Source organism: Phalangium opilio, unplaced genomic scaffold, assembly GCF_054372755.1.
Source record: "Phalangium opilio isolate 3A_F unplaced genomic scaffold, DU_Popi_V2 ptg000217l_1, whole genome shotgun sequence".
In the NCBI taxonomy this organism is placed as follows: domain Eukaryota; kingdom Metazoa; phylum Arthropoda; class Arachnida; order Opiliones; family Phalangiidae; genus Phalangium; species Phalangium opilio.
Window position 1 is genome coordinate 14,659,787 of NW_028324218.1, and position 26,539 is coordinate 14,686,325.

Consider the following 26,539-nt stretch of genomic DNA (forward strand, 5'->3'; position numbering starts at 1 on the left):
GTTCGATCCCGGGTTTCGGCAACACGAGAGGTTTTTGGGTCGTGTATCTTAAAGTAAATTATTTGCTTCAGGAAAGTTTACCTGGTTGCATGACCGAGAGCCGAAATAGCTCAGCTGGGAGAGCGTTAGTCTGAAGATCTAAAGGGCTCTGGTTCGATCCCGGGTTTCGGCAACAGGAGAGGTTTTTTGGATCGTGTATCTTAAAGTAAATTATTTGCTTCAGGAAAGTTTACCTGGTTGCATGAACGAGAGCCGAAATAGCTCAGTTGGGAGAGCGTTAGACTGAAGATCTAAAGGTCCCTGGTTCGATCCCGGGTTTGGGCATCAGGAGAGGTTTTTGGATCGTGTATCTTAAAGTAAATTATTTGCTTCAGGAAAAATTCCCTAGCTGCTTGAACAAGAGCCGAAATAGCTCAGTTGGAAGAGCGTTAGACTAAAGATCTAAAGGTCCCTGGTTTGATCCCAGGTTTCGGTAATATGAAATCTTTTTGGATAGTATATCTTAAAGTAAATTATTTGCTTCAGAAAAGTTTCCCTGGTTTCATGAAAGAGAGCCGAGATAGCTCAGTTGGGAGGGCGTTAGACTGAAGATCTAAAGGTCCCTGGTTCGATCCCGGGTTTCGGCAACAGGAGAGGTTTTTGGATCGTGTACCTTAAGGTAAATTACTTTCTTCAGGAAAAATTCCCAAGTTGCTTGAACATGAGCCGAAATAGCTCAGTTGGGAGAGCGTTAGACTGAAGATCTAAAGGTCCCTGGTTCGATCCCGGGTTTCGGCAACAGCAGAGGTGTTTGGATCGTGTATCTTAAAGTAAATTATTTTCTTCAGGAAATATTCCCTAGCTGCGTGAATATGAGCCGAAATTGCTCAGTTGGGAGAGCGTTAGACTGAAGATCTAAAGGTCCCTGGTTCGATCCCGGGTTTTGGAAATACGAGAGCTTTTTGGGTCGTGTATCTTAAAGTAAATTATTTGCTTCAGGAAAAATTCCCTAGCTGCTTGAATATGAGCCGAAATAGCTCAGTTGGGAGAGCGTTAGACTGAAGATCTAAAGGTCCTTGGTTCGATACCGGGTTTCGGCAACACGAGAGCTTTTTGGGTCGTGTACCTTAAGGTCAATTACTTTCTTCAGGAAAAATTCCCTGGCTGTTTGAATATGAGCCGAAATAGCTCAGTTGGGAGAGCGTTAGTCTGAAGATCTAAAGGTCCCTGGTTCGCTCCCGGGTTTCTTCATCACGAGAGCTTTTTGGGTCGAGTATCTTAAAGTAAATTATTTGCTTCAGGAAAGTTTACCTGGTTGCATGAATAAGAGCCGAAATAGCTCAGTTGGGAGAGCGTTAGACTGAAGATCTTAAGGTCCCTGGTTCGATCCCGGGTTTCGGCAACATGAAAGCTTTTTGGGTCGTGTACATTAAAGTAAACTACTTTCCATGGAAAGTGTCCCTGGTTACATGAAAAAGAGCCGAAATAGCTTAGTTGGGAGAGCGTTAGACTGAAGATCTAAAGGTCCCTGGTTTGATCCCAGTTTTCGGCAATAGTAAATCTTTTTGGATCGTGTATCTTAAAGTAAATTATTTGCTTCAGGAAAAATTCCCTAGCTGCTTGAATATGAGCCGAAATAGCTCAGTTGGGAGAGCGTTAGACTGAAGATCTAAAGGTCCCTGGTTCGATCCCGGGTTTCGGCAACACGAGAGCTTTTTGGGTCGTGTACCTTAAAGTAAATTATTTGCTTCAGGAGAGTTTACCTGATTGCATGAATAAGAGCCGAAATAGCTCAATTGGGAGAGCGTTAGACTGAAGATCTAAAGGTCCCTGGTTCGATCCCGGGTTTCGGCAACATGAAAGCTTTTTGGGTCGTGTACATTAAAGTAAACTACTTTCCCAAGGAAAGTGTCCCTGGTCACATGAAAAAGAGCCGAAATAGCTTAGTTGGGAGAGCGTTAGACTGAAGATCTAAAGGTCCCTGGTTTGATCCCAGTTTTCGGCAATAGTAAATCTTTTTGGATCGTGTATCTTAAAGTAAATTATTTGCTTCAGGAAAAATTCCCTAGCTGCTTGAATATGAGCCGAAATAGCTCAGTTGGGAGAGCGTTAGACTGAAGATCTAAAGGTCCCTGGTTCGATCCCGGGTTTCGGCAACACGAGAGCTTTTTGGGTCGTGTATCTTAAAGTAAATTATTTGCTTCAGGAAAGTTTACCTGGTTGCATGACCGAGAGCCGAAATAGCTCAGCTGGGAGAGCGTTAGTCTGAAGATCTAAAGGTCCCTGGTTCGATCCCGGGTTTCGGCATCAGGAGAGGTTTTTGGATCGTGTATCTTAAAGTAAATTATTTGCTTCAGGAAAAATTCCCTAGCTGCTTGAATATGAGCCGAAATAGCTCAGTTGGGAGAGCGTTAGACTGAAGATCTAAAGGTCCTTGGTTCGATACCGGGTTTCGGCAACACGAGAGCTTTTTGGGTCGTGTACCTTAAGGTCAATTACTTTCTTCAGGAAAAATTCCCTGGCTGTTTGAATATGAGCCGAAATAGCTCAGTTGGGAGAGCGTTAGTCTGAAGATCTAAAGGTCCCTGGTTCGCTCCCGGGTTTCTTCATCACGAGAGCTTTTTGGGTCGAGTATCTTAAAGTAAATTATTTGCTTCAGGAAAGTTTACCTGGTTGCATGAATAAGAGCCGAAATAGCTCAGTTGGGAGAGCGTTAGACTGAAGATCTAAAGGTCCCTGGTTCGATCCCGGGTTTCGGCAACATGAAAGCTTTTTGGGTCGTGTACATTAAAGTAAACTACTTTCCAAGGAAAGTGTCCCTGGTTACATGAAAAAGAGCCGAAATAGCTTAGTTGGGAGAGCGTTAGACTGAAGATCTAAAGGTCCCTGGTTTGATCCCAGTTTTCGGCAATAGTAAATCTTTTTGGATCGTGTATCTTAAAGTAAATTATTTGCTTCAGGAAAAATTCCCTAGCTGCTTGAATATGAGCCGAAATAGCTCAGTTGGGAGAGCGTTAGTCTGAAGATCTAAAGGTCCCTGGTTCGATCCCGGGTTTCGGCATCAGGAGAGGTTTTTGGATCGTGTATCTTAAAGTAAATTATTTGCTTCAGGAAAAATTCCCTAGCTGCTTGAATATGAGCCGAAATAGCTCAGTTGGGAGAGCGTTAGACTGAAGATCTAAAGGTCCCTGGTTCGATCCCGGGTTTCGGCAACACGAGAGCTTTTTGGGTCGTGTATCTTAAAGTAAATTATTTGCTTCAGGAAAGTTTACCTGGTTGCATGACCGAGAGCCGAAATAGCTCAGCTGGGAGAGCGTTAGTCTGAAGATCTAAAGGTCCCTGGTTCGATCCCGGGTTTCGGCATCAGGAGAGGTTTTTGGATCGTGTATCTTAAAGTAAATTATTTGCTTCAGGAAAAATTCCCTAGCTGCTTGAATATGAGCCGAAATAGCTCAGTTGGGAGAGCGTTAGACTGAAGATCTAAAGGTCCTTGGTTCGATACCGGGTTTCGGCAACACGAGAGCTTTTTGGGTCGTGTACCTTAAGGTCAATTACTTTCTTCAGGAAAAATTCCCTGGCTGTTTGAATATGAGCCGAAATAGCTCAGTTGGGAGAGCGTTAGTCTGAAGATCTAAAGGTCCCTGGTTCGCTCCCGGGTTTCTTCATCACGAGAGCTTTTTGGGTCGAGTATCTTAAAGTAAATTATTTGCTTCAGGAAAGTTTACCTGGTTGCATGAATAAGAGCCGAAATAGCTCAGTTGGGAGAGCGTTAGACTGAAGATCTAAAGGTCCCTGGTTCGATCCCGGGTTTCGGCAACATGAAAGCTTTTTGGGTCGTGTACATTAAAGTAAACTACTTTCCAAGGAAAGTGTCCCTGGTTACATGAAAAAGAGCCGAAATAGCTTAGTTGGGAGAGCGTTAGACTGAAGATCTAAAGGTCCCTGGTTTGATCCCAGTTTTCGGCAATAGTAAATCTTTTTGGATCGTGTATCTTAAAGTAAATTATTTGCTTCAGGAAAAATTCCCTAGCTGCTTGAATATGAGCCGAAATAGCTCAGTTGGGAGAGCGTTAGTCTGAAGATCTAAAGGTCCCTGGTTCGATCCCGGGTTTCGGCATCAGGAGAGGTTTTTGGATCGTGTATCTTAAAGTAAATTATTTGCTTCAGGAAAAATTCCCTAGCTGCTTGAATATGAGCCGAAATAGCTCAGTTGGGAGAGCGTTAGACTGAAGATCTAAAGGTCCTTGGTTCGATACCGGGTTTCGGCAACACGAGAGCTTTTTGGGTCGTGTACCTTAAGGTCAATTACTTTCTTCAGGAAAAATTCCCTGGCTGTTTGAATATGAGCCGAAATAGCTCAAATGGGAGAGCGTTAGTCTGAAGATCTAAAGGTCCCTGGTTCGCTCCCGGGTTTCTTCATCACGAGAGCTTTTTGGGTCGAGTATCTTAAAGTAAATTATTTGCTTCAGGAAAGTTTACCTGGTTGCATGAATAAGAGCCGAAATAGCTCAGTTGGGAGAGCGTTAGACTGAAGATCTAAAGGTCCCTGGTTCGATCCCGGGTTTCGGCAACATGAAAGCTTTTTGGGTCGTGTACATTAAAGTAAACTACTTTCCAAGGAAAGTGTCCCTGGTTACATGAAAAAGAGCCGAAATAGCTTAGTTGGGAGAGCGTTAGACTGAAGATCTAAAGGTCCCTGGTTCGATCCCGGGTTTCGGCAACATGAAAGCTTATTGGGTCGTGTACATTAAAGTAAACTACTTTCCAAGGAAAGTGTCCCTGGTTACATGAAAACGAGCAGAAATAGCTTAGTTGGGAGAGCGTTAGACTGAAGATCTAAAGGTCCCTGGTTTGATCCCAGTTTTCGGCAATAGTAAATCTTTTTGGATCGTGTATCTTAAAGTAAATTATTTGCTTCAGGAAAAATTCCCTAGCTGCTTGAATATGAGCCGAAATAGCTCAGTTGGGAGAGCGTTAGTCTGAAGATCTAAAGGTCCCTGGTTCGATCCCGGGTTTCGGCATCAGGAGAGGTTTTTGGATCGTGTATCTTAAAGTAAATTATTTGCTTCAGGAAAAATTCCCTAGCTGCTTGAATATGAGCCGAAATAGCTCAGTTGGGAGAGCGTTAGACTGAAGATCTAAAGGTCCTTGGTTCGATACCGGGTTTCGGCAACACGAGAGCTTTTTGGGTCGTGTACCTTAAGGTCAATTACTTTCTTCAGGAAAAATTCCCTGGCTGTTTGAATATGAGCCGAAATAGCTCAAATGGGAGAGCGTTAGTCTGAAGATCTAAAGGTCCCTGGTTCGCTCCCGGGTTTCTTCATCACGAGAGCTTTTTGGGTCGAGTATCTTAAAGTAAATTATTTGCTTCAGGAAAGTTTACCTGGTTGCATGAATAAGAGCCGAAATAGCTCAGTTGGGAGAGCGTTAGACTGAAGATCTAAAGGTCCCTGGTTCGATCCCGGGTTTCGGCAACATGAAAGCTTTTTGGGTCGTGTACATTAAAGTAAACTACTTTCCAAGGAAAGTGTCCCTGGTTACATGAAAAAGAGCCGAAATAGCTTAGTTGGGAGAGCGTTAGACTGAAGATCTAAAGGTCCCTGGTTCGATCCCGGGTTTCGGCAACATGAAAGCTTATTGGGTCGTGTACATTAAAGTAAACTACTTTCCAAGGAAAGTGTCCCTGGTTACATGAAAACGAGCAGAAATAGCTTAGTTGGGAGAGCGTTAGACTGAAGATCTAAAGGTCCCTGGTTTGATCCCAGTTTTCGGCAATAGTAAATCTTTTTGGATCGTGTATCTTAAAGTAAATTATTTGCTTCAGGAAAAATTCCCTAGCTGCTTGAATATGAGCCGAAATAGCTCAGTTGGGAGAGCGTTAGACTGAAGATCTAAAGGTCCCTGGTTCGATCCCGGGTTTCGGCAACACGAGAGCTTTTTGGGTCGTGTATCTTAAAGTAAATTATTTGCTTCAGGAAAGTTTACCTGGTTGCATGACCGAGAGCCGAAATAGCTCAGCTGGGAGAGCGTTAGTCTGAAGATCTAAAGGTCCCTGGTTCGATCCCGGGTTTCGGCATCAGGAGAGGTTTTTGGATCGTGTATCTTAAAGTAAATTATTTGCTTCAGGAAAAATTCCCTAGCTGCTTGAATATGAGCCGAAATAGCTCAGTTGGGAGAGCGTTAGACTGAAGATCTAAAGGTCCTTGGTTCGATACCGGGTTTCGGCAACACGAGAGCTTTTTGGGTCGTGTACCTTAAGGTCAATTACTTTCTTCAGGAAAAATTCCCTGGCTGTTTGAATATGAGCCGAAATAGCTCAGTTGGGAGAGCGTTAGTCTGAAGATCTAAAGGTCCCTGGTTCGCTCCCGGGTTTCTTCATCACGAGAGCTTTTTGGGTCGAGTATCTTAAAGTAAATTATTTGCTTCAGGAAAGTTTACCTGGTTGCATGAATAAGAGCCGAAATAGCTCAGTTGGGAGAGCGTTAGACTGAAGATCTAAAGGTCCCTGGTTCGATCCCGGGTTTCGGCAACAGGAGAGGGTTTTGGATCGTGTATCTTAAAGTAAATTATTTGTTTCAGGAAAGTTTACCTGGTTGCATGAACGAGAGCCGAAATAGCTCAGTTGGGAGAGCGTTAGACTGAAGATCTAAAGGTCCCTGGTTCGATCCCGGGTTTCGGCATCAGGAGAGGTTTTTGGATCGTGTATCTTAAAGTAAATTATTTTCTTCGGGAAAAATTCCCTAGCTGCTTGAATATGAGCCGAAATAGCTCAGTTGGGAGAGCGTTAGACTGACGATGTAAAGGTCCCTGGTTCGATCCCGGGTTTCGGCAACACGAGAGCTTTTTGGGTCGTGTATCTTAAAGTAAATTATTTGCTTCAGGAAAGTTTACCTGGTTGCATGAACGAGAGCCGAAATAGCTCAGCTGGGAGAGCGTTAGTCTGAAGATCTAAAGGTCTCTGGTTCGATCCCGGGTTTCGGCAACAGGAGAGGTTTTTTGGATCGTGTATCTTAAAGTAAATTATTTGCTTCAGGAAAGTTTACCTGGTTGCATGAACGAGAGCCGAAATAGATCAGTTGGGAGAGCGTTAGACTGAAGATCTAAAGGTCCCTGGTTCGATCCCGGGTTTCGGCATCAGGAGAGGTTTTTGGATCGTGTATCTTAAAGTTAATTATTTTCTTCGTGAAAAATTCCCTAGCTGCTTGAATATGAGCCGAAATAGCTCAGTTGGGAGAGCGTTAGACTGAAGATCTAAAGGTCCCTGGTTCGATCCCGGGTTTCGGCAACACGAGAGCTTTTTGGGTCGTGTATCTTAAAGTAAATTATTTGCTTCAGGAAAGTTTACCTGGTTGCATGAACGAGAGCAGAAATAGCTCAGTTGGGAGAGCGTTAGACTGAAGATCTAAAGGTCCCTGGTTCGATCCCGGGTTTCGGCAACAGGAGTGGTTTTTGGATCGTGTACCTTAAGGTAAATTACTTTCTTCAGGAAAAATTCCCAAGTTGCTTGAACATGAGCCGAAATAGCTCAGTTGGGAGAGCGTTAGACTGAAGATCTAAAGGTCCCCTGTTCGATCCCGGGTTTCGGCATCACGAGAGCTTTATGGGTCGAGTATCTTAAAGTAAATTATTTGCTTCAGGAAAGTTTACCTGGTTGCATGAATAAGAGCCGAAATAGCTCAGTTGGGAGAGCGTTAGACTGAAGATCTAAAGGTCCCGGGTTTCGGCAACATGAAAGCTTTTTGGGTCGTGTACATTAAAGTAAATTATTTGCTTCAGGAAAGTTTACCTGGTTGCATGAACGAGAGCCGAAATAGCTCAGCTGGGAGAGCGTTAGTCTGAAGATCTAAAGGTCTCTGGTTCGATCCCGGGTTTCGGCAACAGGAGAGGTTTTTTGGATCGTGTATCTTAAAGTAAATTATTTGCTTCAGGAAAGTTTACCTGGTTGCATGAACGAGAGCCGAAATAGATCAGTTGGGAGAGCGTTAGACTGAAGATCTAAAGGTCCCTGGTTCGATCCCGGGTTTCGGCATCAGGAGAGGTTTTTGGATCGTGTATCTTAAAGTTAATTATTTTCTTCGTGAAAAATTCCCTAGCTGCTTGAATATGAGCCGAAATAGCTCAGTTGGGAGAGCGTTAGACTGAAGATCTAAAGGTCCCTGGTTCGATCCCGGGTTTCGGCAACACGAGAGCTTTTTGGGTCGTGTATCTTAAAGTAAATTATTTGCTTCAGGAAAGTTTACCTGGTTGCATGAACGAGAGCAGAAATAGCTCAGTTGGGAGAGCGTTAGACTGAAGATCTAAAGGTCCCTGGTTCGATCCCGGGTTTCGGCAACAGGAGTGGTTTTTGGATCGTGTACCTTAAGGTAAATTACTTTCTTCAGGAAAAATTCCCAAGTTGCTTGAACATGAGCCGAAATAGCTCAGTTGGGAGAGCGTTAGACTGAAGATCTAAAGGTCCCCTGTTCGATCCCGGGTTTCGGCATCACGAGAGCTTTATGGGTCGAGTATCTTAAAGTAAATTATTTGCTTCAGGAAAGTTTACCTGGTTGCATGAATAAGAGCCGAAATAGCTCAGTTGGGAGAGCGTTAGACTGAAGATCTAAAGGTCCCGGGTTTCGGCAACATGAAAGCTTTTTGGGTCGTGTACATTAAAGTAAACTGCTTTTCCAAGGAAAGTGTCCCTGGTTACATGAAAAAGAGCCGAAATAGCTTAGTTGGGAGAGCGTTAGACTGAAGATCTAAAGGTCCCGGGTTTCGGCAACAGCAGAGGTGTTTGGATCGTGTATCTTAAAGTAAATTTTTTTCTTCAGGAAAAATTCCCTAGCTGCGTGATTATGAGCCGAAATTGCTCAGTTGGGAGAGCGTTAGACTGAAGATCTAAAGCTCCCTGGTTCGATCCCGGGTTTCGGAAATACGAGAGCTTTTTGGGTCGTGTATCTTAAAGTAAATTATTTGCTTCAGGAAAGATTCCCTAGCTGCTTGAATATGAGCCGAAATAGCTCAGTTGGGAGAGCGTTAGACTGATTCGCGTTTTGGTTTTCGTCGAGTGCGGTCGTGTTTTTCTCTCGGTCCGTCCTCGGCTTCTCCTCTTGTTCGCGAGTTTTTTTTTTCGGCCTTTTGGGCTTTTTTATCGGTATCTTTGCGTGAGTTACTTTTTTGCTGTATATTTTGTGTCTGGTTTCTCGCGTTTTGGGCTCTGCCTCGGGCAGAGTCCCGTTATTTGTTCAACTTATCTACTAACACGATGGAAGTTTTGAAACGTTCGGTTTTTGTGGAATGTCAGGAGCGCGTTGTTGCGAAGATTGAAGAAGCTTTGTCCTTGTCTTTTGGTTCGGATTCTTATTCGTCGGTGGTGAGTACGAAAGGCGGATTTTTCGTAACTTTTGTCTCTGTGGAAGATGCGGATAATTGCGCGGAATTAGGTCTTGGGCTAGAGGCGGAAGATTGCGTGGTGCGTAAGGTTGGGAGTCGCGAGATCATTGCTACATTTTTTGATCTCCCGGAGTTTGTGTCGGATGACGTTTTAAAGGCAAAGTTGTTGAGTTACAATTGCGAGTTAAAAAGTGAGGTGGTTTGGGAGCGTATAAATGGCAAGTATTACGGGCAACGATCGGTGAAGGTCTCGCTACCAGAGGGTGTCTCTAGCTTACCTTATAGTGTGCGTTTGGTCGACGTCATGGGGCTCGAAAGCTCCTACCGCGTTCGGCATGATCGACAGGGCAAAGTTTGTAATAAGTGTCTGTCTAACTCTCACCTCTACAAGGATTGTCCTCTTTTCGTTTGCCGCCGGTGTGACGCCCAGGGGCATATCGCGCGGGTTTGCCCCAATGTTGACATACCTCGACGTCTGCCGACTGCTGCTCCTTCTGAAGACTTGCCAGTTGGTGTTTCTTCCGCCGAGGTTATCCCGGAGGGCGGGCCCACATTTGCAGCGCCTGGAGACTCTGAAGTACTGGTTGCGGCCCCGAAACGTCCAGTTTCTAGTAGTGAGGGTGAACCTTCCGTTTTGCCCGAAGATGGCCAGGGCAACTGGCGTGTTGTTGGTGGTAAGCAGGGGCTGAAAAGGCCTAAGTCAGACCTCCCCTTGTTTGGTCGGACTCCTTCTCCACGTATAGCTGACCAGGTGACCCCTCCGCTGCTCTCGCCCTTCAATGATAAAAATAGTTTCTCTTAACGTCCGCGGTTTGCGGGCTCTGGCGAAGATGAAAGAATTAGTTGAATGGAGCAAAGGTTTTGACGTTTTGTGTTTCCAAGAGACTCACTGGTCGGGCTCCCATGTCGCGGTTTTTCGGTCGCTTTGGCTCGGTCCCTTTTATTTTGATAATGAGCCTGTTTCCGGTTTTCGCGGTGTTGCTATTTGCATACGGGCGGGTCTTGACGTTTTGCCATCCCGCGTCCTCCGTAGTGGAGAGGGCCGGTTTATTTTGGCGTCTTTGTCCATTGACGGCGAACCTCTGGATATCGTGAACGTGTATCTTTCGAATGTCGCGCCCGATCGCTTGCCCTTTTATGACCGTTTGCGTGGGGTGGTCTCGAGCTGTTCACGTCCCCTCGTCGTCGGGGACTTTAACGACGTCGCGCAGCCAGGTCTCGATCGCCGACCATTGCCTGGATCCTCTTCGCGTTTGGGCTCGACTGCCTTATTCCGCTTTCTACGCGATACTCGCCTCATTGATGTTAGGCGCGCAACACATGCGGACAACTTTGACTGGACCTGGTCCGGTCCCGTGTATGGCTCTTTTATTCAATCGCGCATCGACTATGTTCTCCTTGCCGGGGAGGACCGTCAAAATGTTACGACCTGTCAGATCTTACCGTGTCCCCTTTCGGATCATCGCGCCCTTGAACTCCGTCTCGTCTTGGACGGCGTTAAGATGGGCCCCGGTACGTGGTCATTTAATGCGCGTCTCTTGCAGTTCGACGCCTACCGCCAGGCGGTTTTACGAATTCTTCGCCGGAGTCGGCAACGCTTTCGCGAATCGCCGGACAAATTTGCATGGTACGAAGCTTTAAAGCAGTCCCTACGCGAACATGCCATGTTGTACGGGAAGGTTCAAGCCTCGCGTGATCGCGCCGACCGAACTCGCTTACGCGAAGCCTTGTCCAAGGCTCAGCTGGCCGCCTCTGATTCCTCGGTTGGTCTCGCGGACTTTCTTGCGGCGAAGGAGGCCTTAAACGACTTCGACAGGGGAGTGCTGCAGGGGGCAGTAGTTCGGGCTAACCAGCAATGGCGCACGGCCGGTGAGCGTCCTACGTCCTTTTTTCTCCGCCTGGAACGTCATCGGCAGTCTTCTAAGTCGATCAAGTGTGTCTTCGCGCCTGACGCGCAGCTCCTCACGGAACCGGGGGCCGTTCGGCAGCGCTATTTTGAACACTTCGCGGCGATGTCTCGTCGACGTCCTACTGACCGGGCTTTAATTGACTATTACGCGTCTTTCGTTACTAACAGACTTTGCGCGGCCGACGCGCAGGCTTGTGATGCCCCGATACGGTGGGCGGACATTTCAATGGTCTTAAATTGCGCTCCCGCCGGCAAAAGCCCGGGTACTGACGGTTTCACGAATGAGTTCTGGCGATTCGTGTTGCCACATATTCAGGAAGAATTTGTTGAACTACTTTTCCATTGTCATTCTGAGGGTCGCCTTCCTCCTTCTATGAAGGAAGGTCTCATTATTTTGCTGCCTAAAGCCGGAGATTTAAGAGACGTCAAGCACAGACGCCCCATCACGTTGCTAAACGCGGACTATAAGCTCGTCGCGAAAGTACTCGGTTCACGGCTTTCTTCAATTTTTCCGTCGTTAATTCATGGTTCGCAAACGGGCGCCGTTCGATCACGTTCCGCGACCAGTACTCCCGCCCTTTTCTCTGACATATTGGACTTTCTGCACCGGTCTCGCGGGTCGGGTATCCTCGTTAAATTAGATCTCGCGAAAGCGTTTGATCAGGTTTCGTGGGACTACCTCTTTGCTGTACTTCGCGCTTTTGGCTTCGGCGAGCCTTTTCGCAAGTGGATTCAATTATTTCTCGTTGGCAGCAAGTCTTGCCTGAAAATAAATGGATATTTAACAGACTTTTTTCAGCTCGGTCGATCGGTCCGCCAGGGCTGTCCGCTTAGTCCCTTGCTTTACGTTCTGTCTTCTGAACCCCTATGCTACGCCTTGGAATGCCGTCCCGCTATCGTCCGGATTCTTTGGCCGACCTTTCAGCCTCCTCCCTTGTTACGGGTTCATGTCGATGACAATGCCTTGGTGGTCCGTGATACAGCCTCCGTCTTGGAAGTTGTGCGGGAATATCAGCGGTATGGCCTCGCGTCGGGTTCCGACTTGAACATCTCCAAGTGTCGGGGTATGTGGTTGGGCTGCAACCGGGGTCGGGCCCCATCCACCGTTGCGGACCTCACTATTTCGTCCGATCCGCTCGAGATTTTGGGCATCTTTCTCAGTACGGATGGCGCGGTATCGGACGATCTTAACTGGACCCCGCGTTTGGCTAAATTCCGTCGTGTCCTTCGCGCTTGGAAAGGTCGGCGCCTTTCCTTGTCGGGCAAGATCGTGGTGGTCAACACTTTGGCCATGTCGTTACTGGGGCATTCGCTGCGGTCCCTCGCGCTACCGCATCGGTTTGAGGACGACTTTCGCCGGGAAACCCTGGATTTTTTGTGGGGTAATCGCGCCCATACGGTCGGTTATTCTCTGCTTACGCGTCCGAAGAAGGTCGGCGGCTTTGGGCTGGTTGACTTGCGCACGAAGAAACTCACGTTTCGCTTGCAAGAACTGTTACGGTATATTACGGGCGCCGACGCGCAACGTACGTACGAACTGGCTCAGTATTTGTTGAGTCCTTCCTTGGATGCCTTGGACCCGGGATTTGACATTTTGCGGTGCACGCTCCCTGCCTCGTATGTCGCGAGGCTCTCACCCCGGTATCGTGAGCTTTGGCTCGCCTGGTCTGAATTCTGTGCCTCTCAAAGTCTTCATTGTCCCGACCCGCCCGATTTATTAAATTCGGTTTTATTCTTCAACCCGCGTATTGACATGTCCGGTCTCAGTCCGCGTGCTCGTGCGGTTTTTCTTTCTCACGGTCTGTATCGCTTACGGGATTTTACATACGAAGTGGTTCCGGGTTTTTTACCCAGTCCCGCGATTGCTGATCTGTGTGGATTAGCTTCGGACGCCCCATGCCCGTCGTGGCTTACAACTGCGGTTCAGTATATCCATTCTGTTCTCCCGGAGACTTGGCTTTCCCGCGTTCGGTCGCGGCGACGCTTCTGTCGTACGGTCGGAGCGAAGTTAGTCGATCATACGGGTGCGGATTTCGCCTTGACTGCCCTGACCAGCAAGGTCATCTACGGTCGTTTTGCGCTCACCACAGTTGCTGAGTCCCCAGGTGAGCATGCCTGGCGCCGGTTCTTTGGGGGTCCCCTGCCTCGCCCTGCCTGGTCAACGTTACATTCGTCTTTGCTTCGTCCTTCTCATCGCGACGTCAACCTTCAAGTGGTGCATGGGGCTCTCTTTACGTCTGAGCGTCTTTTCGCTATCGGCCTTTCGTCTAACCCCACTTGCGTGTTTTGCTTACAAACTGTCGAGACTTTAGAGCATATTTTCTTGCGCTGCCCCTTTTCGATTCGGCTCTGGCAGTCCCTCTTTGTCACTAAATTAGGCTTGGCCCTTGACAGTGTGCTGGGCAGTTGTACGCCGGATAGGGACTCTTTTATCATCTTTCAACATTGTTCGGCCGGCATTCGCCCTAAATCCCGGTTGAAATTCGTCCATTTCTTAACGTCACTCTTTAAATGGCTAGTTTTAAATGCACGTTCCTTTTTAATTAGTACTGCCAAAGTCTCGTTAAATATTTTAGAAAAACGTTGTTACGCCATTTTAAAACGCGAACTACGTCTCACCTACAGCTCCCATTTTTTGTTATTGAATCGTGATGAATATTTTTTAAAGCACGTCAAAGAATTTTTAGACTGGCTATAATTGTTCGATACGTGCTGATTTGTAAAATGTAGCATTGATTAATTTTGCCTGTTGTATCAAATTTTGTTTTATATTAAAAAAAAAGAAAAAAAAAAGCGTTAGACTGAAGATCTAAAGGTCCCTGGTTCGATCCCGGGTTTCAGCAACACGAGAGCTTTTGGGTCGTGTATCTTAAAGTAAATTATTTGCTTCAGGAAAGTTTACCTGGTTGAATAAACGAGAACCGAAATAGCTTAGTTGGGAGAGCGTTAGACTGAAGATCTAAAGGTCCCTGGTTCGATCCTAGGTTTCGGCAACAGGAGAGGTTTTTGGATCGTGTATCTTAAAGTAAATTATTTTCTTCAGGAAAAATTCATTAGCTGCTTGAACAAGAGCCGAAATAGCTCAGTTGGAAGAGCGTTAGACTAAAGATCTAAAGGTCCCTGGTTTGATCCCAGGTTTCGGTAATATGAAATCTTTTTGGATACTATATCTTAAAGTAAATTATTTGCTTCAGAAAAGTTTCCCTGGTTTCATGAAAGAGAGCCGAAATAGCTCAGTTGGGAGGGCGTTAGACTGAAGATCTAAAGGTCCCTGGTTCGATCCCGGGTTTCGGCAACATGAAAGCTTTCTGGGTCGTGTACATTAAAGTAAACTTTTTTCCCAAGGAAAGTGTCAATAGTTACATGAAAAAGAGCCGAAATAGCTTAGTTGGGAGAGCGTTAGACTGAAGATCTAAAGGTCCCTGTTTTGATCCCAGGTTTCGGCAATATGAAATCTTTTTGGATAGTATATCTTAGAGTAAATTATTTGCTTCAGAAAAGTTTCCCTGGTTTCATGAAAGAGAGCCGAAATGGCTCAGTTGGGAGGGCGTTAGACTGAAAATCTAAAGGTCCCTGGTTCGATCCCGGGTTTCGGCAACAGGAGAGGTTTTTGGATCGTGTATCTTAAAGTAAATTATATGCTTCAGAAAAATTCCCTAGCTGCTTGTAATGAGCCGAAATAGCTCAGATGGGAAAGGGTTAAACTGATGATCTAAAGGTCCCTGGTTCAATCCCGGGTTTCGATAACACGAGAGCTTTTTGGGACGTGTATCTTAAAGTAAATTATTTTCTTCGGGAAAAATTCCTTAGCTACTTGAACATGAGCCGAAATAGCTCAGTTGGGAGAGCGTCAGACTGAAGATCTAAAGGTCCATGGTTCGATCCCGGGTTTAGGCAACACGAGAGCTTTTTGGGTCGTGTATCTTAAAGTAAATTATTTGCTTCAGGAAGGTTTTCCTGCTTGCATGAACGAGAACCGAAATAGCTTAGTTGGGAGAGCGTTAGACTGAAGATCTAAAGGTCCCTGGTTAGATCCTAGGTTTCGGCAACAGGAGAGGTTTTTGGATCGTGTATCTTAAAGTAAATTATTTTCTTCAGGAAACATTCCCTAGCTGCTTGAACAAGAGCCGAAATAGCTCAGTTGGAAGAGCGTTAGACTAAAGATATAAAGGTCCCTGGTTTGATCCCAGGTTTCGGTAATATGAAATCTTTTTGGATAGTATATCTTAAAGTAAATTATTTGCTTCAGAAACGTTTACCTGGTTGCATGATCGAGAGCCGAAATAGCTCAACTGGGAGAGCGTTAGTCTGAAGATCTAAAGGTCTCTGGTTCGATCCCGGGTTTCGGCAACACGAGAGCTTTTTGGGTCGTGTATCTTAAAGTAAATTATTTGCTTCAGGAGAGTTTACCTGATTGCATGAACGAGAGCCGAAATAGCTCAGCTGGGAGAGCGTTAGTCTGAAGATCTAAAGGTCTCTGGTTCGATCCCGGGTTTCGGCAACAGGAGAGGCTTTTGGATCGTGTATCTTAAAGTAAATTATTTGCTTCAGGAAAAATTCCCAAGTTGCTTGAACATGAGCCGAAATAGCTCAGTTGGGAGAGCGTTAGACTGAAGATCTAAAGGTCCCTGGTTCGATCCCGGGTTTCGGCATCACGAGAGCTTTATGGGTCGAGTATCTTAAAGTAAATTATTTGCTTCAGGAAAGTTTACCTGGTTGCATGAATAAGAGCCGAAATAGCTCAGTTGGGAGAGCGTTAGACTGAAGATCTAAAGGTCCCGGGTTTCGGCAACATGAAAGCTTTTTGGGTCGTGTACATTAAAGTAAACTGCTTTCCCAAGGAAAGTGTCCCTGGTTACATGAAAAAGAGCCGAAATAGCTTAGTTGGGAGAGCGTTAGACTGAAGATCTAAAGGTCCCGGGTTTCGGCAACAGCAGAGGTGTTTGGATCGTGTATCTTAAAGTAAATTATTTTCTTCAGGAAAAATTCCCTAGCTGCGTGATTATGAGCCGAAATTGCTCAGTTGGGAGAGCGTTAGACTGAAGATCTAAAGCTCCCTGGTTCGATCCCGGGTTTCGGAAATACGAGAGCTTTTTGGGTCGTGTATCTTAAAGTGAAATATTTGCTTCAGGAAAGATTCCCTAGCTGCTTGAATATGAGCCGAAATAGCTCAGTTGGGAGAGCGTTAGACTGAAGATCTAAAGGTCCCTGGTTCGATCCTAGGTTTCGGCAACAGGAGAGGTTTTTGGATCGTGTATCTTAAAGTAAATTATTTTCTTCAGGAAAAATTCCCTAGCTGCTTGAACAAGAGCCGAAATAGCTCAGTTGGAAGAGCGTTAGACTAAAGATCTAAAGGTCCCTGGTTTGATCCCAGGTTTCGGTAATATGAAATCTTTTTGGATAGTATATCTTAGAGTAAATTATTTGCTTCAGAAAAGTTTCCCTGATTTCATGAAAGAGAGACGAAATAGCCCAGTTTGGAGGGCGTTAGACTGAAGATCTAAAGGTCCCTGGTTCGATCCCGTTTTTCGGCAACATGAAAGCTTTCTGGGTCATGTACATTAAAGTAAACTTTTTTCCCAAGGAAAGTGTCAATAGTTACATGAAAAAGAGCCGAAATAGCTTACTTGGGAGAGCGTTAGACTGAAGATTAAAGGTCCCTGGTTTGATCCCAGGTTTCGGCAATTTGAAATCTTTTTGGATAGTATATCTTAGAGTAAATTATTTGCTTCAGAAAAGTTTCCCTGGTTTCATGAAAGAGAGCCGAAATGGCTCAGTTGGGAGGGCGTTAGACTGAAAATCTAAAGGTCCCTGGTTCGATCCCGGGTTTCGGCAACAGGAGAGGTTTTTGGATCGTGTACCTTAAAGTAAATTATTTTCTTCAGGAAAAATTCCCTAGTTGCTTGAACATGAGCCGAAATAGCTCAGTTTGGAGAGCGTTAGACTGAAGATCTAAAGGTCCCTGGTTCGATCCCGGGTTTCGGCAACACGAGAGTTTTTTGGGTCGTGTATCTTAAAGTAAATTATTTGCTTCAGGAAAGTTTACCTGCTTGCATGAACGAGAGCAGAAATAGTTCAGTTGGGAGAGCGTTAGACTGAAGATCTAAAGGTCCCTGGTTCGATCCCGGGTTTCGGCAACAGGAGAGGCTTTTGGATCGTGTATCTTAAAGTAAATTATTTGCTTCAGGAAAAATTCCCAAGTCGCTTGAACATGAGCCGAAATAGCTCAGTTGGGAGAGCGTTAGACTGAAGATCTAAAGGTCCCTGGTTCGATCCCGGGTTTCGGCATCACGAGAGCTTTATGGGTCGAGTATCTTAAAGTAAATTATTTGCTTCAGGAAAGTTTACCTGGTTGCATGAATAAGAGCCGAAATAGCTCAGTTGGGAGAGCGTTAGACTGAAGATCTAAAGGTCCCGGGTTTCGGCAACATGAAAGCTTTTTGGGTCGTGTACATTAAAGTAAACTGCTTTCCCAAGGAAAGTGTCCCTGGTTACATGAAAAAGAGCCGAAATAGCTTAGTTGGGAGAGCGTTAGACTGAAGATCTAAAGGTCCCGGGTTTCGGCAACAGCAGAGGTGTTTGGATCGTGTATCTTAAAGTAAATTATTTTCTTCAGGAAAAATTCCCTAGCTGCGTGATTATGAGCCGAAATTGCTCAGTTGGGAGAGCGTTAGACTGAAGATCTAAAGCTCCCTGGTTCGATCCCGGGATTCGGAAATACGAGAGCTTTTTGGGTCGTGTATCTTAAAGTGAATTATTTGCTTCAGGAAAGATTCCCTAGCTGCTTGAATATGAGCCGAAATAGCTCAGTTGGGAGAGCGTTAGACTGAAGATCTAAAGGTCCCTGGTTCGATCCCGTTTTTCGGCAACATGAAAGCTTTCTGGGTCGTGTACATTAAAGTAAACTTTTTTCCCAAGGAAAGTGTCAATAGTTACATGAAAAAGAGCCGAAATAGCTTAGTTGGGAGAGCGTTAGACTGAAGATCTAAAGGTCCCTGGTTTGATCCCAGGTTTCGGCAATTTGAAATCTTTTTGGATAGTATATCTTAGAGTAAATTATTTGCTTCAGAAAAGTTTCCCTGGTTTCATGAAAGAGAGCCGAAATGGCTCAGTTGGGAGGGCGTTAGACTGAAAATCTAAAGGTCCCTGGTTCGATCCCGGGTTTCGGCAACAGGAGAGGTTTTTGGATCGTGTACCTTAAAGTAAATTATTTTCTTCAGGAAAAATTCCCTAGTTGCTTGAACATGAACCGAAATAGCTCAGTTTGGAGAGCGTTAGACTGAAGATCTAAAGGTCCCTGGTTCGATCCCGGGTTTCGGCAACACGAGAGTTTTTTGGGTCGTGTATCTTAAAGTAAATTATTTGCTTCAGGAAAGTTTACCTGCTTGTATGAACGAGAGCAGAAATAGTTCAGTTGGGAGAGCGTTAGACTGAAGATCTAAAGGTCCCTGGTTCGATCCCGTGTTTCGGCAACAGGAGAGGTTTTTGGATCGTGTACCTTAAGGTAAATTACTTTCTTCAGGAAAAATTCCCTAGCTGCTTGAATATGAGCCGAAATAGCTCAGCTGGGAGAGCGTTAGACTGAAGATATAAAGGTCCCGGGTTTCGGCAATATGAAAGCTTTTTGGGTCGTGTACATTAAAGTAAACTGTTTTCCCAAGGAAAGTGTCCCTGGTTATATGAATAAGAGCCGAAATAGCTCAGTTGGGAGAGCGTTAGACTGCAGATCTAAATGTCAATGGTTCGATCCCGGGTTTCGGCAACACGAGAGCTTTTTGGGTCGTGTATCTTAAAGTATATTATTTGCTTCAGGAAAGTTTCCGTGTTTCTATGAACTGTTTTCCCAAGGAAAGTGTCGCTGTTTACATGAAAAAAAGCCGAAATTGCTCAGTTGGGATAGCGTTAGACTGAAGATCTAAAGGTCCCTGGTTCGATCCCGGGTTTCGGCAACACGACAGCTTTTTGGGTCTTGTATCTTAAAGTAAATTATTTTCTTCAGGAAAAATTCCCTAGCTGCTCGAATATGAGCTGAAATAGCTCAGTTGGGAGAGCATTAGACCGAAGATCTAAAGGTCCCTGGTTCGATCCCTGGTTTCGGCAATATGGAAGAATTTTGGATCGTGTATCTTAAAGTATTATTATTTGCTTCAGGAAAGTTTCCCTGGTTGCATGAACGAGAGCCAAAATAGCTCAGTTGGGAGAGCGTTAGACTGAAGATTTAAAGGTCTCTGGTTCGATCCCGGGTTTCGGCAATATGAAAGCTTTTTAGGTCGTGTACATTAAAGTAAACTGTTTTCCCAAGGAAAGTGTCCCTGGTTACATGACTAAGATCCGAAATAGCTCAGTTGGGAGAGCGTTAGACTGATGATCTAAAGGTCAATGGTTCGATCCCGGGTTTCGGCAATATGAAACATTTTTGGATCGTGTATCATAGAGTAAATTATTTGCTTCAGGAAAGTTTCCCTGTTTACATTGAAGAGAGCCGAAATACCTCAGTTGGGAGAGCGTTAGACTGAAGATCTAAAGGTCCCTGGTTCGATCACGGGTTTTGGCAACACGAGAGGTTTTTGGATCGTGTATCTTAAAGTAAATTATTTGCTTCTGAAAAAATTCCCTAGCTGCTTGTAATGAGCCGAAATAGCTCAGTTGGGAAAGGGTTAAACTGATGATCTAAAGGTCCCTGGTTCGATCCCGGGTTTCGATAACACGAGAGCTTTTTGGGTCGTGTATCTTAAAGTAAATTATTTGCTTCAGGAAGGTTTTCCTGCTTGCATGAACGAGAGCCGAAGTAGCTCAGTTGGCAGAGCGTTAGACTGAAGATCTAAAGGTCCCGGGTTTCGGCGACACGAGAGCTTTTTGGGTTGTGTACCTTAAAGTAAATTATTTTCGTCTGGAAAAATTCCCTAGTTGCTTGAACATGAGCCGAAATAACTCAGTTGGGAGAGCGTTAGACTGAAGATCTAAAGGTCCCTGGTTCTATCCCGGGATTCGGCAATATGAAAGCTTTTTAGGTCGTGTACATTAAAGTAAACTGTTTTCCCAAGGAAAGTGTCCCTGGTTACATGACTAAGAGCCGAAATAGCTCAGTTGGGAGAGCGTTAGACTGAAGATCTAAAGGTCCCTGGTTCGATCCCGGGATTCGGCAATACGAGAGGTTTTTGGATCGTGTATCTTAAAGTAAATTATTTGCTTCAGGAAAAATTCCCTAGCTGCTTGAGTATCAGCCGTAATAGCTCAGTTGGGAGAGCGTTAGACTTATGATCTAAAGGTCCCTGGTTCGATGCCGGGTTTCGGTAACACGAGAGCTTTTTGGATCGTGTATCTTAAAGTAAATTATTTTCCTCAAGAAAAATTCCTTAGCTACTTGAACATGAGTCGAAATAGCTCAGTTGGAAGAGCGTAAGACTGAAGATCTAAAGGTCCCTGGTTCTATCCCGGGTTTCGGCAATATGAAATCTTTTTGCATCGTGTATCTTAAAGTAAATTATTTGCTTCAGGAAAAATTCCCTAGCTGCTTGAGTGTGAGCCGAAATAGCTCAGTTGGGAGAGCGTTAGACTGATGATCTAAAGGTCCCTGGTTCAATCCCGGGTTTCGGCAACACGAGAGCTTTTTGGGTCGTGTATTTTAAAGTAAATTATTTTCTTCAGGAAAAATTCCTTAGCTACTTGAACATGAGCCGAAATAGCTCAGTTGTGAGAGCGTTACAGTGAAGATCTATAGGTCCCTGGTTCTATCCCCGGTTTCGGCAATATGAAATCTTTTTGGATCGTGTATCTTAAAGTAAATTATTTGCTTCAGGAAAGTTTCCCTGGTTGCATGAAAGAGAGCCAAAATAGCTCAGTTGGGAGAGCGTTAGACTGAAGATTTAAAGGTCCCTGGTTCGATCCCGGGTTTCGGCAATGTGAAATTTTTTTGGGTCGTTTACATTAAAGTAAACTGTTTTCCCAAGGAAAGAGTCCCTGGTTACATGAATGAGAGCCGAAATAGCTCAGTTGGGAGAGCGTTAGACTGAAGATATAAAGGTCCCGGGTTTCGTTAATGTGAAAGATTTTTGGGTCGTGTACATTAAAGTAAACTGTTTTCCCAAGGAAAGTGTCCCTGGTTACATGAATAAGAGCCGAAATAGCTCAGTTGGGAGAGCGTTAAAATGCAGATCTAAATGTCAATGGTTCGATCCCGGGTTTCGGCAACACGAGAGCTTTTTGGGTCGTGTATCTTTAAGTATTATTATTTGCTTCTGGAACGTTTCCCTGTTTGCATGAAAGAGAGCCGAAATACCTCAGTTGGGAGAAAGTTAGACTGAAGATCTAAAGGTCCCTGGTTCGATCCCGGGTTTCGGCAATATGGAAGAATTTTGGATCGTGTATCTTAAAGTATTATTATTTGCTTCAGGAAAGTTTTCCTGGTTGCATGAACGAGAGCCAAAATAGCTCAGTTGGGAGAGCGTTAGACTGAAGATTTAAAGGTCTCTGGTTCGATCCCGGGTTTCGGCAACATGAAAGGCTTTTGGGTCGTTTACATTAAAGTAAACTGTTTTCCAAGGGAAAGTGTCCCTGTGGTTACATGAAAAAGAGCCGAAATAGCTCAGTTGGGAGAGCGTTAGACTGAAGGTCTAAAGGTCCCTGGTTCGATCACGGGTTTCGGCAACAGGAGAGGTTTTTGGATCGTGTATCTTAAAGTAAATTATTTGCTTCGGGAAAAATTCCCTAGCTGCTTGAATATGAGCCAAAATAGCTCAGTTGGGGAGCGTTAGACTGAAGATTTAAAGGTCGCTGGTTCGATCCCGGGTTCCGGCAACATGAAAGGCTTTTGGGTCGTTTACATTAAAGTAAACTGTTTTCCAAGGGAAAGTGTCCCTGGTTTCATGATAAAGAGCCGAAATAGCTCAGTTGGGAGAGCGTTAGACTGAAGATCTAAAGGTCCCTGGTTCGATCCCGGGATTCGGCAATACGAGAGGTTTTTGGATCGTGTATCTTAAAGTAAATTATTTGCTTCAGGAAAAATTCCGTAGCTGCATGAGTGTGAGCCGAAATAGCTCAGTTGGGAGAGCGTTAGACTGATGATCTAAAGGTCCCTGGTTCAATCCCGGGTTTCGGCAACACGAGAGCTTTTTGGGTCGTGTATTTTAAAGTAAATTATTTTCTTCAGGAAAAATTCCTTAGCTACTTGAACATGAGCCGAAATAGCTCAGTTGGGAGAGCGTTAAAATGCAGATCTAAATGTCAATGGTTCGATCCCGGGTTTCGGCAACACGAGAGCTTTTTGGGTCGTGTATCTTTAAGTATTATTATTTGCTTCTGGAACGTTTCCCTGTTTGCATGAAAGAGAGCCGAAATACCTCAGTTGGGAGAAAGTTAGACTGAAGATCTAAAGGTCCCTGGTTCGATCCCGGGTTTCAGCAATATGGAAGAATTTTGGATCGTGTATCTTAAAGTATTATTATTTGCTTCAGGAAAGATTTCCTGGTTGCATGAACGAGAGCCAAAATAGCTCAGTTGGGAGAGCGTTAGACTGAAGATCTAAAGGTCCCTGGTTAGATCACGGGTTTCGGCAACAGGAGAGGTTTTTGGATCGTGTATCTTAAAGTAAATTATTTGCTTCGGGAAAAATTCCCTAGCTGCTTGAATATGAGCCGAAATAGCTCAGTTGGGAGAGCGTTAGACTGAAGGTTTAAAGGTCCCTGGTTCGATCCCGGGTTTCGGTAACACGAGAGCTTTTGGGTCGTGTATCTTAAAGTAAATTATTTTCTTCCTGAAAAATTCCTTAGCTACTTGAACATGAGCCGAAATAGCTCAGTTGGGAGAGCGTTAGACTAAAGATCTAAAGGTCCCTGGTTCGATCTAGGGTTTCGGATATATGAAATCTTTTTGGATCGTGTATCTTAAAGTAAATTATTTGCTTCAGGAAAGTTTTCCTGGTTGCATGAACGAGAGCTGAAATAGCTCAGTTGGGAGAGCGTTAGACTGAAGGTCTAAAGGTCCCTGCTTCGATCCCGGGATTCGGCAATACGAGAGGTTTTTGGATCGTGTATCTTAAAGTGTTAGTGCCATAACTTTCGTCATCCACAAACTTAAAATATGAAAAAAACCTTGAAAAATCTAGTTTATTATGATATGTTTACTTTTGTATTTGGTTTCGTAGGAATTTATAAAATTGCAATCAAAGTTTTGTGTTTGGAAAAGGCCTAGTTAAAATTTTGTTACGTTTGATGACGTAGTGAGGAGAAATTTTCACTCTAGATGTCGCTCACGTTACGAATGTTAGTGTAGTATCGCTGCGTTAAGCCTATTTTATTCAAATTCACGCGGCATTAGTAGACTCGGGAGTCTCGGGCGCTCGCGCTTGGTTTTTCCACGAGATGCCGTAAGTGACGTAGCAAGGAGAAAAACCCGCCAAAAATATTTTCCGCAAATTTGCTTTTGCCCCCAAAATTTCAAGTTTTTGAGGTGTTTTTTCTGTGTTTTCCCTCAGATTTAAATATTTATCAAGCATATTTTTGAAATCAGAAGAGTTTAAACTCTCAAAAAGTAAGGTTTACTTTAGATTTGAGATAATTTTTAAATCAGGTCGTTATTCCTTTAAAGTAAATTATTTGCTTAGGGAAAAATTCCCTAGCTGCTTGAATATGAGCCGAAATAGTTCAGTTGGGAGAGCGTTAGACTGAAGATCTAAAGGTCCCTGGTTGGATCCCGGGTTTCGGCAACACGAGAACTTTTTGGGTCGTGTGCCTTAAAGTATATTATTTTCTTCTGGAAACATTCCCTAGTTGCTTGAACATGAGCCGAAATAGCTCAGTTGGGAGAGCCTTAGACTGAAGATCTAAAGGTCCCTGGTTCGATCCAGGGTTTCGGCAATACGAGAGGTTTTTGGATCGTGTATCTTAAAGTAAATTATTTGCTTCAGGAAACATTCCCTAGCTGCTTGAATATGAGCCGAAATAGCTCAGTTGGGAGAGCGTTAGAATGATGATCTAAAGGTCCCTGGTTCGATCCCGAGTTTCGGCAACACGAGAGCTTTTTGGGCGTGTATCTTATAGTAAAATATTTTCTTCAGGAAAAATTCCCTAGCTAGTTGAATGTGAGCCGAAATAGCATAGTTGGGAGAGCGTTAAACTGAAGATTTAAAGGTCCCTGTTTCGATCCCGGGTTTCGGCAACACGGAAGCTTTTTGGGTCGTGTACATTGAAGTAAACTTTTTTTCAGGAAAGTTTCCCTGGTTGCATGAAAAAGAGCCGAAATAGCTCAGTTGGGAGAGTGTTAGACTGAAGATCTAAAGGTCCCTGGTTCGATCCCCTTTATCGGCAACCTAGAGCTTTTTGGGTCGTGTCTCTTAATGTAAATTATTTGCTTCTGGAAAATTCCTTAGCTGATTGAATTCGTGCCTAAATAGCTCAGTTGGGAGAGCTTTAGACTAAAGATCTAAAGGTCCCTGGTTCGATCCTGGGTTTCGGCAACACGAAAGCTTTTAGGGTCGTGTACATTGAAGTAAACTTTTTTCAGGAAAGTTTCCCTGGTTGTATGAAAAAGAGCCGAAATACCTCAGTTGGAAGAGCGTTAGACTGAAGATTTAAAGGTCCCTGGTTCGATCCCCGGTTTCGGTAATACGAAAGCTTTTTTGATGGTGTATCTTAAAGTAAATTATTTTCTTCTGGAAAATTCCCTAGCTGCTAGAATATGTGCCGAAATAGCTCAGTTGGGAGAGTGTTAGACTGAAAATCTAATGGTCCCTGTTTCGATCCCGCGTTTCGGCTATATGAAAGCTTTTTGGGTCGTGTATCTTAAAGTAAATTATTTGATTCAGGAAAACTTCCCTAGCTGCATGAAAGAGAGCCGAAATAGCTCAGTTGGGAGAGCGTTAGACTGAAGATCTAAAGGCCCCTGGTTCGAGCCCAGGTTTCGGCACACATGAGGACGTTTTGGGTCGTGCATCTTAAAGTTAACTATTTGCTCCAGGAAAGTTCCCCTGGTTGCCCGAAATATTGCCGAAATAGCTCAGTTGGGAGAGCGTTAGACTGAAGATATAAAGGACCCTGTTTCGTTCTCGGGTTTCGGCAACACGAGAGCTTTTTGGGCGTGTATCTTAAAGTAAAATATTTTCTTCAGGAAAGTTTCCCTGTTTGCATTAAATAGAGCCGAAATAGCGCAGTTGGGAGAGCGTCAGAATGAAGATCTAAAGGTCTCTGGTTCAATCCCGGGTTTCGACAACACGTAACTCTTTTGGGTAGTGTACATTAAAGTAAAATATTTGCTTCAGGAAAGTTTCCATAGCTACCTTAGTATGTTCCGAAATAGCTCAGTTGGTAGAGCGTTAGACTGAAGATCTAAAGGTCCCTGGTTCGATCCCGGGTTTCGGCAACACGAAACTATTTTGGGTCGTGTACATTAAAGGGATAGAATCAATCTTTTGACCACTAGTGAAAAGCTTTCATTTTTTTAAATCAGATAGAACCTAAAATTACGTTTTCAAAAATATATTGATATTGTTAGTTTTAATAACTTAACTATTTTTAATTAGTTTTTAAAAGTATTAGTTTTCGGCACCGCTCCGATCACTGTTCCCTCTACAGTAGTTTGGCAAAAACACGAGCGAAACACCTACATTACCCCCTAACCCTCCTCTCACACGGAAATATGGAAGATTTTCTCCTAAAAGTAGTTTTCATACTATTCTGCATTCTGCTAATTTTATCTTGTTCAATTCGATACGGATGCTTTGAAAGTTATAAAGGAAGGTAAATAGTTTCACTGTACTTGTGGTAGTAGTAGTTTTACAAGGTTTAATTACAAATGAAAATGTGTTGAAGCTTAGATTAGGGCCATTAGGTTAAAATAAAACCATACCATTATAATATGGAAGCTCAGCCTTTGCCAAAATAGCGTAAGAAAGTATTTTTTTGGACATTTCCTGTGACAATTTTGACAAATCGCTATCATCCTTACTCTACAACGTAACCAAGAGTTACAAGCACAAAGGATAATATATATGAAAAATCAGAATTATGTTTACAAACGTCTTCTCAAATATGCGCTGCTTCCCCAGTAAGAAAGTAACAAAAATCCTACTGCAGAAGCTAAAATCGGTGGAAGCATTCCAGTTTTTCCCTACCAATAGGATTGCATCCCTTTGTGACGAAACAATCGGGGATAAACAAGTTGGCCGGTGCCCATGTTAGTTTAAATTTTTAAACTTCTAACGTTCTTTTTCCGTAATTAAAATCTTTTTTCAGACTTTTTACGTACACCACATAATTTTGGCATAATTTTTTATATGTAAACAAA

The 26,539-nt window shown here is 44.1% G+C and overlaps 53 non-coding genes across 53 annotated transcripts; all 53 read left to right on the forward strand.

Moving 5' to 3' along the window:
* The first annotated feature begins 251 nt into the window (after window positions 1-251).
* TRNAF-GAA (transfer RNA phenylalanine (anticodon GAA)) lies at window positions 252-324 on the forward strand. Its single transcript has one exon. It is a non-coding gene; the product is annotated as a tRNA-Phe (tRNA).
* Window positions 325-402: 78 nt separating this feature from the next.
* On the forward strand, window positions 403-475 carry TRNAF-AAA (transfer RNA phenylalanine (anticodon AAA)). Its single transcript has one exon. It is a non-coding gene; the product is annotated as a tRNA-Phe (tRNA).
* Window positions 476-553: 78 nt separating this feature from the next.
* On the forward strand, window positions 554-626 carry TRNAF-GAA (transfer RNA phenylalanine (anticodon GAA)). The gene has a single exon. It is a non-coding gene; the product is annotated as a tRNA-Phe (tRNA).
* Window positions 627-704: 78 nt separating this feature from the next.
* On the forward strand, window positions 705-777 carry TRNAF-GAA (transfer RNA phenylalanine (anticodon GAA)). The gene has a single exon. It is a non-coding gene; the product is annotated as a tRNA-Phe (tRNA).
* A 229-nt stretch (window positions 778-1,006) lies between these two features.
* TRNAF-GAA (transfer RNA phenylalanine (anticodon GAA)) lies at window positions 1,007-1,079 on the forward strand. The gene has a single exon. It is a non-coding gene; the product is annotated as a tRNA-Phe (tRNA).
* Window positions 1,080-1,308: 229 nt separating this feature from the next.
* TRNAF-GAA (transfer RNA phenylalanine (anticodon GAA)) lies at window positions 1,309-1,381 on the forward strand. Its single transcript has one exon. It is a non-coding gene; the product is annotated as a tRNA-Phe (tRNA).
* A 228-nt stretch (window positions 1,382-1,609) lies between these two features.
* On the forward strand, window positions 1,610-1,682 carry TRNAF-GAA (transfer RNA phenylalanine (anticodon GAA)). Its single transcript has one exon. It is a non-coding gene; the product is annotated as a tRNA-Phe (tRNA).
* Window positions 1,683-1,760: 78 nt separating this feature from the next.
* On the forward strand, window positions 1,761-1,833 carry TRNAF-GAA (transfer RNA phenylalanine (anticodon GAA)). Its single transcript has one exon. It is a non-coding gene; the product is annotated as a tRNA-Phe (tRNA).
* A 229-nt stretch (window positions 1,834-2,062) lies between these two features.
* TRNAF-GAA (transfer RNA phenylalanine (anticodon GAA)) lies at window positions 2,063-2,135 on the forward strand. Its single transcript has one exon. It is a non-coding gene; the product is annotated as a tRNA-Phe (tRNA).
* A 78-nt stretch (window positions 2,136-2,213) lies between these two features.
* On the forward strand, window positions 2,214-2,286 carry TRNAF-GAA (transfer RNA phenylalanine (anticodon GAA)). The gene has a single exon. It is a non-coding gene; the product is annotated as a tRNA-Phe (tRNA).
* Window positions 2,287-2,364: 78 nt separating this feature from the next.
* TRNAF-GAA (transfer RNA phenylalanine (anticodon GAA)) lies at window positions 2,365-2,437 on the forward strand. Its single transcript has one exon. It is a non-coding gene; the product is annotated as a tRNA-Phe (tRNA).
* A 229-nt stretch (window positions 2,438-2,666) lies between these two features.
* Window positions 2,667-2,739, forward strand: TRNAF-GAA (transfer RNA phenylalanine (anticodon GAA)). Its single transcript has one exon. It is a non-coding gene; the product is annotated as a tRNA-Phe (tRNA).
* Window positions 2,740-2,967: 228 nt separating this feature from the next.
* TRNAF-GAA (transfer RNA phenylalanine (anticodon GAA)) lies at window positions 2,968-3,040 on the forward strand. The gene has a single exon. It is a non-coding gene; the product is annotated as a tRNA-Phe (tRNA).
* Window positions 3,041-3,118: 78 nt separating this feature from the next.
* Window positions 3,119-3,191, forward strand: TRNAF-GAA (transfer RNA phenylalanine (anticodon GAA)). The gene has a single exon. It is a non-coding gene; the product is annotated as a tRNA-Phe (tRNA).
* A 78-nt stretch (window positions 3,192-3,269) lies between these two features.
* Window positions 3,270-3,342, forward strand: TRNAF-GAA (transfer RNA phenylalanine (anticodon GAA)). The gene has a single exon. It is a non-coding gene; the product is annotated as a tRNA-Phe (tRNA).
* Window positions 3,343-3,420: 78 nt separating this feature from the next.
* TRNAF-GAA (transfer RNA phenylalanine (anticodon GAA)) lies at window positions 3,421-3,493 on the forward strand. Its single transcript has one exon. It is a non-coding gene; the product is annotated as a tRNA-Phe (tRNA).
* Window positions 3,494-3,722: 229 nt separating this feature from the next.
* Window positions 3,723-3,795, forward strand: TRNAF-GAA (transfer RNA phenylalanine (anticodon GAA)). Its single transcript has one exon. It is a non-coding gene; the product is annotated as a tRNA-Phe (tRNA).
* A 228-nt stretch (window positions 3,796-4,023) lies between these two features.
* On the forward strand, window positions 4,024-4,096 carry TRNAF-GAA (transfer RNA phenylalanine (anticodon GAA)). The gene has a single exon. It is a non-coding gene; the product is annotated as a tRNA-Phe (tRNA).
* Window positions 4,097-4,174: 78 nt separating this feature from the next.
* On the forward strand, window positions 4,175-4,247 carry TRNAF-GAA (transfer RNA phenylalanine (anticodon GAA)). Its single transcript has one exon. It is a non-coding gene; the product is annotated as a tRNA-Phe (tRNA).
* A 229-nt stretch (window positions 4,248-4,476) lies between these two features.
* Window positions 4,477-4,549, forward strand: TRNAF-GAA (transfer RNA phenylalanine (anticodon GAA)). Its single transcript has one exon. It is a non-coding gene; the product is annotated as a tRNA-Phe (tRNA).
* Window positions 4,550-4,626: 77 nt separating this feature from the next.
* TRNAF-GAA (transfer RNA phenylalanine (anticodon GAA)) lies at window positions 4,627-4,699 on the forward strand. Its single transcript has one exon. It is a non-coding gene; the product is annotated as a tRNA-Phe (tRNA).
* A 228-nt stretch (window positions 4,700-4,927) lies between these two features.
* On the forward strand, window positions 4,928-5,000 carry TRNAF-GAA (transfer RNA phenylalanine (anticodon GAA)). Its single transcript has one exon. It is a non-coding gene; the product is annotated as a tRNA-Phe (tRNA).
* Window positions 5,001-5,078: 78 nt separating this feature from the next.
* Window positions 5,079-5,151, forward strand: TRNAF-GAA (transfer RNA phenylalanine (anticodon GAA)). The gene has a single exon. It is a non-coding gene; the product is annotated as a tRNA-Phe (tRNA).
* A 229-nt stretch (window positions 5,152-5,380) lies between these two features.
* Window positions 5,381-5,453, forward strand: TRNAF-GAA (transfer RNA phenylalanine (anticodon GAA)). The gene has a single exon. It is a non-coding gene; the product is annotated as a tRNA-Phe (tRNA).
* Window positions 5,454-5,530: 77 nt separating this feature from the next.
* Window positions 5,531-5,603, forward strand: TRNAF-GAA (transfer RNA phenylalanine (anticodon GAA)). The gene has a single exon. It is a non-coding gene; the product is annotated as a tRNA-Phe (tRNA).
* A 228-nt stretch (window positions 5,604-5,831) lies between these two features.
* TRNAF-GAA (transfer RNA phenylalanine (anticodon GAA)) lies at window positions 5,832-5,904 on the forward strand. The gene has a single exon. It is a non-coding gene; the product is annotated as a tRNA-Phe (tRNA).
* A 78-nt stretch (window positions 5,905-5,982) lies between these two features.
* TRNAF-GAA (transfer RNA phenylalanine (anticodon GAA)) lies at window positions 5,983-6,055 on the forward strand. Its single transcript has one exon. It is a non-coding gene; the product is annotated as a tRNA-Phe (tRNA).
* A 78-nt stretch (window positions 6,056-6,133) lies between these two features.
* Window positions 6,134-6,206, forward strand: TRNAF-GAA (transfer RNA phenylalanine (anticodon GAA)). The gene has a single exon. It is a non-coding gene; the product is annotated as a tRNA-Phe (tRNA).
* A 229-nt stretch (window positions 6,207-6,435) lies between these two features.
* Window positions 6,436-6,508, forward strand: TRNAF-GAA (transfer RNA phenylalanine (anticodon GAA)). Its single transcript has one exon. It is a non-coding gene; the product is annotated as a tRNA-Phe (tRNA).
* A 78-nt stretch (window positions 6,509-6,586) lies between these two features.
* Window positions 6,587-6,659, forward strand: TRNAF-GAA (transfer RNA phenylalanine (anticodon GAA)). Its single transcript has one exon. It is a non-coding gene; the product is annotated as a tRNA-Phe (tRNA).
* Window positions 6,660-6,737: 78 nt separating this feature from the next.
* Window positions 6,738-6,810, forward strand: TRNAV-GAC (transfer RNA valine (anticodon GAC)). The gene has a single exon. It is a non-coding gene; the product is annotated as a tRNA-Val (tRNA).
* A 381-nt stretch (window positions 6,811-7,191) lies between these two features.
* TRNAF-GAA (transfer RNA phenylalanine (anticodon GAA)) lies at window positions 7,192-7,264 on the forward strand. The gene has a single exon. It is a non-coding gene; the product is annotated as a tRNA-Phe (tRNA).
* Window positions 7,265-8,086: 822 nt separating this feature from the next.
* On the forward strand, window positions 8,087-8,159 carry TRNAF-GAA (transfer RNA phenylalanine (anticodon GAA)). The gene has a single exon. It is a non-coding gene; the product is annotated as a tRNA-Phe (tRNA).
* Window positions 8,160-14,331: 6,172 nt separating this feature from the next.
* TRNAF-AAA (transfer RNA phenylalanine (anticodon AAA)) lies at window positions 14,332-14,404 on the forward strand. The gene has a single exon. It is a non-coding gene; the product is annotated as a tRNA-Phe (tRNA).
* Window positions 14,405-14,482: 78 nt separating this feature from the next.
* Window positions 14,483-14,555, forward strand: TRNAF-GAA (transfer RNA phenylalanine (anticodon GAA)). Its single transcript has one exon. It is a non-coding gene; the product is annotated as a tRNA-Phe (tRNA).
* Window positions 14,556-14,784: 229 nt separating this feature from the next.
* On the forward strand, window positions 14,785-14,857 carry TRNAF-GAA (transfer RNA phenylalanine (anticodon GAA)). The gene has a single exon. It is a non-coding gene; the product is annotated as a tRNA-Phe (tRNA).
* Window positions 14,858-15,386: 529 nt separating this feature from the next.
* TRNAF-AAA (transfer RNA phenylalanine (anticodon AAA)) lies at window positions 15,387-15,459 on the forward strand. The gene has a single exon. It is a non-coding gene; the product is annotated as a tRNA-Phe (tRNA).
* A 380-nt stretch (window positions 15,460-15,839) lies between these two features.
* TRNAF-GAA (transfer RNA phenylalanine (anticodon GAA)) lies at window positions 15,840-15,912 on the forward strand. Its single transcript has one exon. It is a non-coding gene; the product is annotated as a tRNA-Phe (tRNA).
* Window positions 15,913-16,419: 507 nt separating this feature from the next.
* TRNAF-GAA (transfer RNA phenylalanine (anticodon GAA)) lies at window positions 16,420-16,492 on the forward strand. The gene has a single exon. It is a non-coding gene; the product is annotated as a tRNA-Phe (tRNA).
* A 78-nt stretch (window positions 16,493-16,570) lies between these two features.
* Window positions 16,571-16,643, forward strand: TRNAF-AAA (transfer RNA phenylalanine (anticodon AAA)). The gene has a single exon. It is a non-coding gene; the product is annotated as a tRNA-Phe (tRNA).
* A 379-nt stretch (window positions 16,644-17,022) lies between these two features.
* Window positions 17,023-17,095, forward strand: TRNAF-GAA (transfer RNA phenylalanine (anticodon GAA)). Its single transcript has one exon. It is a non-coding gene; the product is annotated as a tRNA-Phe (tRNA).
* A 380-nt stretch (window positions 17,096-17,475) lies between these two features.
* On the forward strand, window positions 17,476-17,548 carry TRNAF-GAA (transfer RNA phenylalanine (anticodon GAA)). The gene has a single exon. It is a non-coding gene; the product is annotated as a tRNA-Phe (tRNA).
* An 809-nt stretch (window positions 17,549-18,357) lies between these two features.
* Window positions 18,358-18,430, forward strand: TRNAF-GAA (transfer RNA phenylalanine (anticodon GAA)). Its single transcript has one exon. It is a non-coding gene; the product is annotated as a tRNA-Phe (tRNA).
* Window positions 18,431-19,590: 1,160 nt separating this feature from the next.
* On the forward strand, window positions 19,591-19,663 carry TRNAI-GAU (transfer RNA isoleucine (anticodon GAU)). The gene has a single exon. It is a non-coding gene; the product is annotated as a tRNA-Ile (tRNA).
* A 228-nt stretch (window positions 19,664-19,891) lies between these two features.
* On the forward strand, window positions 19,892-19,964 carry TRNAI-GAU (transfer RNA isoleucine (anticodon GAU)). Its single transcript has one exon. It is a non-coding gene; the product is annotated as a tRNA-Ile (tRNA).
* Window positions 19,965-20,483: 519 nt separating this feature from the next.
* Window positions 20,484-20,556, forward strand: TRNAI-UAU (transfer RNA isoleucine (anticodon UAU)). Its single transcript has one exon. It is a non-coding gene; the product is annotated as a tRNA-Ile (tRNA).
* A 229-nt stretch (window positions 20,557-20,785) lies between these two features.
* On the forward strand, window positions 20,786-20,858 carry TRNAI-GAU (transfer RNA isoleucine (anticodon GAU)). The gene has a single exon. It is a non-coding gene; the product is annotated as a tRNA-Ile (tRNA).
* A 1,428-nt stretch (window positions 20,859-22,286) lies between these two features.
* Window positions 22,287-22,359, forward strand: TRNAI-GAU (transfer RNA isoleucine (anticodon GAU)). Its single transcript has one exon. It is a non-coding gene; the product is annotated as a tRNA-Ile (tRNA).
* A 683-nt stretch (window positions 22,360-23,042) lies between these two features.
* Window positions 23,043-23,115, forward strand: TRNAF-AAA (transfer RNA phenylalanine (anticodon AAA)). The gene has a single exon. It is a non-coding gene; the product is annotated as a tRNA-Phe (tRNA).
* A 1,077-nt stretch (window positions 23,116-24,192) lies between these two features.
* TRNAI-GAU (transfer RNA isoleucine (anticodon GAU)) lies at window positions 24,193-24,265 on the forward strand. Its single transcript has one exon. It is a non-coding gene; the product is annotated as a tRNA-Ile (tRNA).
* A 375-nt stretch (window positions 24,266-24,640) lies between these two features.
* On the forward strand, window positions 24,641-24,713 carry TRNAF-AAA (transfer RNA phenylalanine (anticodon AAA)). The gene has a single exon. It is a non-coding gene; the product is annotated as a tRNA-Phe (tRNA).
* A 376-nt stretch (window positions 24,714-25,089) lies between these two features.
* On the forward strand, window positions 25,090-25,162 carry TRNAF-GAA (transfer RNA phenylalanine (anticodon GAA)). Its single transcript has one exon. It is a non-coding gene; the product is annotated as a tRNA-Phe (tRNA).
* Window positions 25,163-25,542: 380 nt separating this feature from the next.
* Window positions 25,543-25,615, forward strand: TRNAF-GAA (transfer RNA phenylalanine (anticodon GAA)). The gene has a single exon. It is a non-coding gene; the product is annotated as a tRNA-Phe (tRNA).
* Window positions 25,616-26,539: the final 924 nt, after the last annotated feature.